Here is a 6,107-nt window from a genome sequence, read left to right as displayed (position 1 = left end):
GCCCATAAACAAGTACTAAATCTAAAACAAGAGAATCGAGCGAGGGAAAGAAGATAGATGAAGCGCAAAGCTTCCATCTCTGAAAAGACACAGGTGGAGGAGAGCATTCCGGTGTTCCCGCGACATCTCGAGGACCGGCGTGTCCGAGACTGATCGTAGATCTTTCAAACAGTTGGCCTTCCTACCACAACCCACCTTCGGAGGTAGTCCCGCGGCTCCGAAGTCCATTTCCATAGAATCAAACTCTCAAACCTTAACTCCTTCTTTAGCTCTGTAGAGCTGCCGCCATAAATACTAGATCTACGCGCACATAACCCTAAATACACCGGTCAAGATGGGACCGCTTTGACAAGATGCACAGCGAGGAGAACTGCCATCTCCTCAGAAAGCTCTGTCGCCGACAGCCACCATCACAACCGCGGTGCACACCTCTGTGCCCCGATCACTGACTTGCGAAGCCGAGCGAGCCTCTGCACCGTCCTCTAGCAGAAAGAGCAAGCTGTTTTCCGACGAGCCCCCAGAGCATCAGCGACGCCTTGGAGATCCAACGCTTCAGTGATCTCACCACTTCGGAAGAGAGAGAGAAGTGCCTCCAGACGACCACCGGATCGCTAACTCCCGTCGGTGATGCGCAGGTTCCGATTCTCAAGGGGAGGAGAAGGATTGATCTACCGGATTGTCATGAACGGCGTCAGAATGATCCTCTCCAAACAGAAGCGATATAAAACAAGGAGAGAGGAAGGAGTTGCGCGTGGTATTCACGCCACAAAACCACACGTTGCATCTATAATACAAGGGCAATTTTGGTTTAAAACAAAAGCTGTATAGTTTGTTTTTACTATGACCATTTAGCTAAATAATGTTTGAAATGTGTCTATAGCGTGCAATTGCTCTATATTTTTTCTTATCAAGTTTTCCGCCTTCTACACGTCTTTTCGTTTTTATAATATTTGTTTTTAGAAATTGAAAAATCCTTAAACAATAGACCTATAAAGGATAGTTATAAATTTTTAATAAGCATATATTACTTTTTAATATCAAGTTTTCCGGCATGTACACGTCTTTTTGTTCGTAAAATATTTGTTTTTAATAATCAAAACATCCTTAAGCAATGGACCTATAATACTATCCACAGTGGACATATTGAAATATTCAACTGTTGAATATGGTGCAGTGAGCTTGCTGAATTTTTTGAGACCCCAACGTGGATTAAACCCAGTTGAATATTTTCAACTGTTGGGTGCCATATGGCATATTATAACTGGTAGAAATGTTAGAAGCGTGTTGGCACGCACGCGCAGACATATCTGTATTTAAGTTATAAAAAAATTTGGATAACATGCAAATGTCGAATTTTAAGTGGTTAACTAGATTTTTTTGTTTTTTTTATCTCTATCCAATATTTTGAACTCATTTGTTTTATAATAAGTTATTTAAAAAAAAAATTTATATCCAAATTCATAATTTTTTCTGATTTATAAATAGAGATTACTTTTATTTCATTTGTATATAGAAAAAAACATTTTTCATCAATAATCAATCATAATGATGTTTTAAACATTTTCTTGTTAAATAGATCCTAATAATTATTATTTTTAATACTTAGAGTTCTTCTAGTTTTTTTAACGACAAAAATCTCAACAATTATCAATTACAATAAAAATATATGAATAAGTAGTTATGATATAGAAAAGGATAAAAATATGAAATAAAAATAGTGGGGTAAGGTGTAGAATTTTATCAAACAGAATTATTGTAATAAAGTGAATGTTGAATTATTAGGTGGAAGAGAGAGAAAATGATATGAAATGTTAAAAAAAGAAAAATAGGGTGTTGAATGTAGTAAACCATTGTACATAGTCTAAGCAATAATAATAAATTAAAACAGCATATATTTAGGAGCTTTTTTGAGTTCACCATTTAGGGTAAACCTATAATTTCAGTAACCAATAATAGTTTGCCCCCTTATATTCAGTTTTTTTAAGAAACAAAATAATAAATATATACCAAGTCATATTAAGTTTTTAAAATAAAAAAAGGCAAGAATCAAGAAACAATAGTAGTAGCTGCAAATAAAAACTGGTTTTTAACATTGTTAACGCCGTCAACATAACAATAATCTCAAACTCTTGGATAAATCCTAAACCCTTGGGTAAATCTTAAATCCTTGGATAAATCCTAAACTCTTGGGTAAATCCTAAACTCTAGGATTTAGGGTTTATGGTTTAGATTTTTGCTGATGACGTTTAGGGTATATTGTTTAGGATTTCTTATTTAGTGTTTATGATTTAAGGTTTATGATTTACCCAAGAATTTTGGGTTTACCCAAAAGTTTTGGGATTAGTGTTTAAGATTTAGAGTTTAGTGTTTTACTGACGGCTTTAACAATCTTAAATTTTTTTTTTGCACCTATTATTTTTTGGATTATAATAAAATTAGCATGCTTATTTTTAATGGAAAAAAGCAGACATAAATAAAAGAACAAGAGGGAAGAATAAAAAATATGTTTGTTGTGTTCTTTGTATTTTTATATGCTTATGTATTTAATTTTTATTTGTTTGTCGAGGTACATGTACTTTTTGTGTTACTATAAATGTGAACTAATTAGTTTTATGTTTTTTTTAAATGTTAAGATAAATTTAGTAAGTAAGTTCAATAAAAATGACCATCTCTACAATTGTTCAAGTCAAAGATGGAAAAAATAATGTAAATTGAAAGTGCGAAAAAATTATTGAGATGTATTTTTTATGCTATAATAAAATTTTAAAATGTACGATAATAAAATTTTAACAAAATTTATACAAAAAAGAACATTTTATTTCATATAATATTGGATCTCACATTAATATCAAGTATATATGCCTAAAATAACGACATTTGGTTATTTAAAAATTGAAATATTATTTTTTTCTTATTAGTTAATCAGATTTAGTTGATATAAGTATTTTTTTAATTTAATCTAAAATAAAATAAAACAATAATTTAAAATATATGTAAACTATGAGTTAATTAAAAACATTTGGTTGAATGAGTTAGTGTTTAATAAAATAGTGTGATGATCAGAAATATTTTAAGGAAACAATTGTTTGCTTAGCCCATTTGAGTTTTATGTTAAACACTAAATTATAAAAATGAGTGAAAAAGTGTGATTTGGAACAAATTATGAGAAAAATTGCTTAAACTACAATTTTCCTATTACATGTTTTTATGTTTACCTTAACCAAATTTATCCTTAGTTTTAAAGAGATAAATCCTACTATATATTAATTGAGAAGCCACTTAATTGACTTTTGATTATGTGTCTTCAGTACCTTAAGTTTTAAAAAATAGTTATAACTTTTGATTATGTGTCTTCTATACCTTAAGTTTTAACATTTATTAGTTATTATTTTAATCACATCTAAAAATAAAAGGTAACTATAGAACTAATTAATATACAAATTACCAAATAACACAAATGATATTAGAAATAATGATTTATGGTAACTAATTGTAGAATTAGAGAAAGAATATATATGTTTTTATCAATTTCTTTATTTTTATCAATTAGTTATATATAATTAAATAAAATACTTTAGCATTTTTTATAGAAATAAATTTAATGGTTATATATTATTATATAAAATAATTATATTTGCAGGTAAGAAATTATTATAACTTTTATTTTTTTAAAGCCCACACAAAACCGTTTAAAAAAGATCTTTCTATATAAAAGCCTCCGATCATTGTATTGGTCATATTAGAGTTACACAAAAAAAACACACTCTCTTTGTTTTCTCTTGAGAGATAGAGTATTTTTGGTTTTTCATATGTTAAACTAAAATATAAAGTAAATCTACAACCAATTATCTGAATTAATTGTAATATTTTTTCTGTAAGAGAAAGATTTTTAATAACTAAGGTTTATGTTTTTGAACTATTTTAAATCTAACATATCTTCTTAAAATATATACAGAAATTTTTGATTATCCAAATATTTGAAATTAAAAATTAAAAATTAAATTTTTTTATTATTATTCAAAAATTATAACAGTGTAAAGATAATACCTATTTCTTTATACAATATAACTACCCGAAAAATTACGCGCAAACACTTAGTAGAAGAATTTGCCAAGTCATATTAAGTTTTTAAAATAAGAAGGTAAAAATAAATAAAAAAATAGTAGTAGCTGTAAAAAAGGAAACTTTTTTTAACATTGTCAACGCGCCCAGCAAAACACTCAATCCTAAACCATTGGATAAATTTTAAACTTTTGGGAAAATCCTAAGCCATTGGATAAATCCTACATACTTGGGTAAATTCTAAATTCCAGAGTTTAGAGTCTAGGGTTTAGAAATTTGTTGATGACGTTTAGGGTTTAGTGTTTAGGAATTATTTTTAGTGTTTATAATTTATGATTTAAGATTTATCTACGAGTTTAGAGTTTATCCAAGAGTTTAGAGTTTATCCAAAAATTTTGGGTTTAGGATTTTGATGATGGCGTTTATAGTGTTAAAAAAAATTCTTTTTTTTCAGTCACTACCATATTTTATTTATTTTTACTTTTTATTTAAAATTATAATATGATTTGGCAAGATTTTGTATTTTTTTTTAAAAATTGAATATAAAATGACAAACTATTATGAACCTACAAGTTCATCTTAGAAGGTTCATCTTAGAGAATGAACCTACATGTTCATCTTATGGAGTGAACCTAAAAAAAATTCTATATTTAGTGGCTTAGAAATGTAAAACTATTAGTTATGGAAACTGAAGATTTACATCTTAGCTCAAGTAACGATGAAAGGTGGTGATCTAAATTTGACTACTAAACCAATATTTGAATGGAACAAAGTGAAAGGAAATGTTTAGTTACGCTGAGAGAAGCAAATCAAGTGAAAAAAGTAACTTTATTTGAGTGTAAACCGTAAAGGAATAAATACCATTTTTCATGTTTACACTAACTAATCTACACTTAGGGTTTAGAGTTGAGGGGTGGGTAGGGTTTTTGGAATGTGAAATTTAGGATTCTAATAAATATATAAATAAATACTTAAAATATATATAAAAAATTTAAAATAGTTTCAAACATAATTTTCGATTTTAAAAAGAATTTATGTTTTACAAAATGTTTTTGAAAAGTTCGAATTTGAAAAATATAATTCAAAAACATAAACTTTTGTTTTTTGTATTTTTAGTATTTTTAATTTATTAAATAATTATTTATTTTATATATATAGAACAAGAGTATAAGAGTCGTTTACCACTTAATGAAGAAGCATTTTTGAAAATGTCCTTTTAGTGGTGGTAAAAATGAATAATGGTACCATAAAAGTGGTAAACATGAAAATTTCTCTAAAACAAATACCAAAACATCGATTATAAAATAAAAGCCAAATTGTTAAAAATTTATATATGTCTTGTGGAGTCGTAGATTTAAGATGCAAGACTAAAGGGCCCCCAAGATTAAATTAAAATAAATTAAGTTAAAGGTTTCCAAATACCACAAATGAGGATGTTACAAAAATATGGTCAGTAATGTTTCACCAGAACTAGATTACTGAATCATCTATATATTAATTTTGGAACATTACAACATGTTTTCATAGAGACATATCATTATTAGGAAAATTCTTAAAATCCATAAAAAAATAAATTGGTCAATATAAATATATATTATGTTTTTGTTAAACTAACTATCAAAATGATTAGTAGTGTACAAAAAAATATTATCAATTTTTTTCTTGAATAAAACTTACGGGATTACATAACATGAGTAACATATATATTACAATTAATGATTATGAATAATATATATTTGATAACAATTTTTGTATTCTCTCTCTTTTTTTTTAATTTTATATTATTAAAATAAATTAAACAATCACGTTAAGCATATAATAAAAATAAATTTTTTCTTATATATTATATTCTAACATTTTATAACAACTATAAATTATAAAAAACATTTTTCGTCGTTCACATGGATCAACATCTCCCGGTGTGGTTTACAGAGTCAATATGAGTTTGTAATGTTGTTGACAAAATAAAAACTTTTTTAGAACGACTATAAATTACTAAAATTGGTCAAAGTTCTACATTGCAAAATTTGTGATCAATGGTTTAA

Source organism: Brassica napus, chromosome A8, assembly GCF_020379485.1.
Source record: "Brassica napus cultivar Da-Ae chromosome A8, Da-Ae, whole genome shotgun sequence".
Classification (NCBI taxonomy): domain Eukaryota; kingdom Viridiplantae; phylum Streptophyta; class Magnoliopsida; order Brassicales; family Brassicaceae; genus Brassica; species Brassica napus.
The sequence above is the reverse complement of the archived record's forward strand: the minus strand, read 5'-3'. Positions refer to the sequence as shown.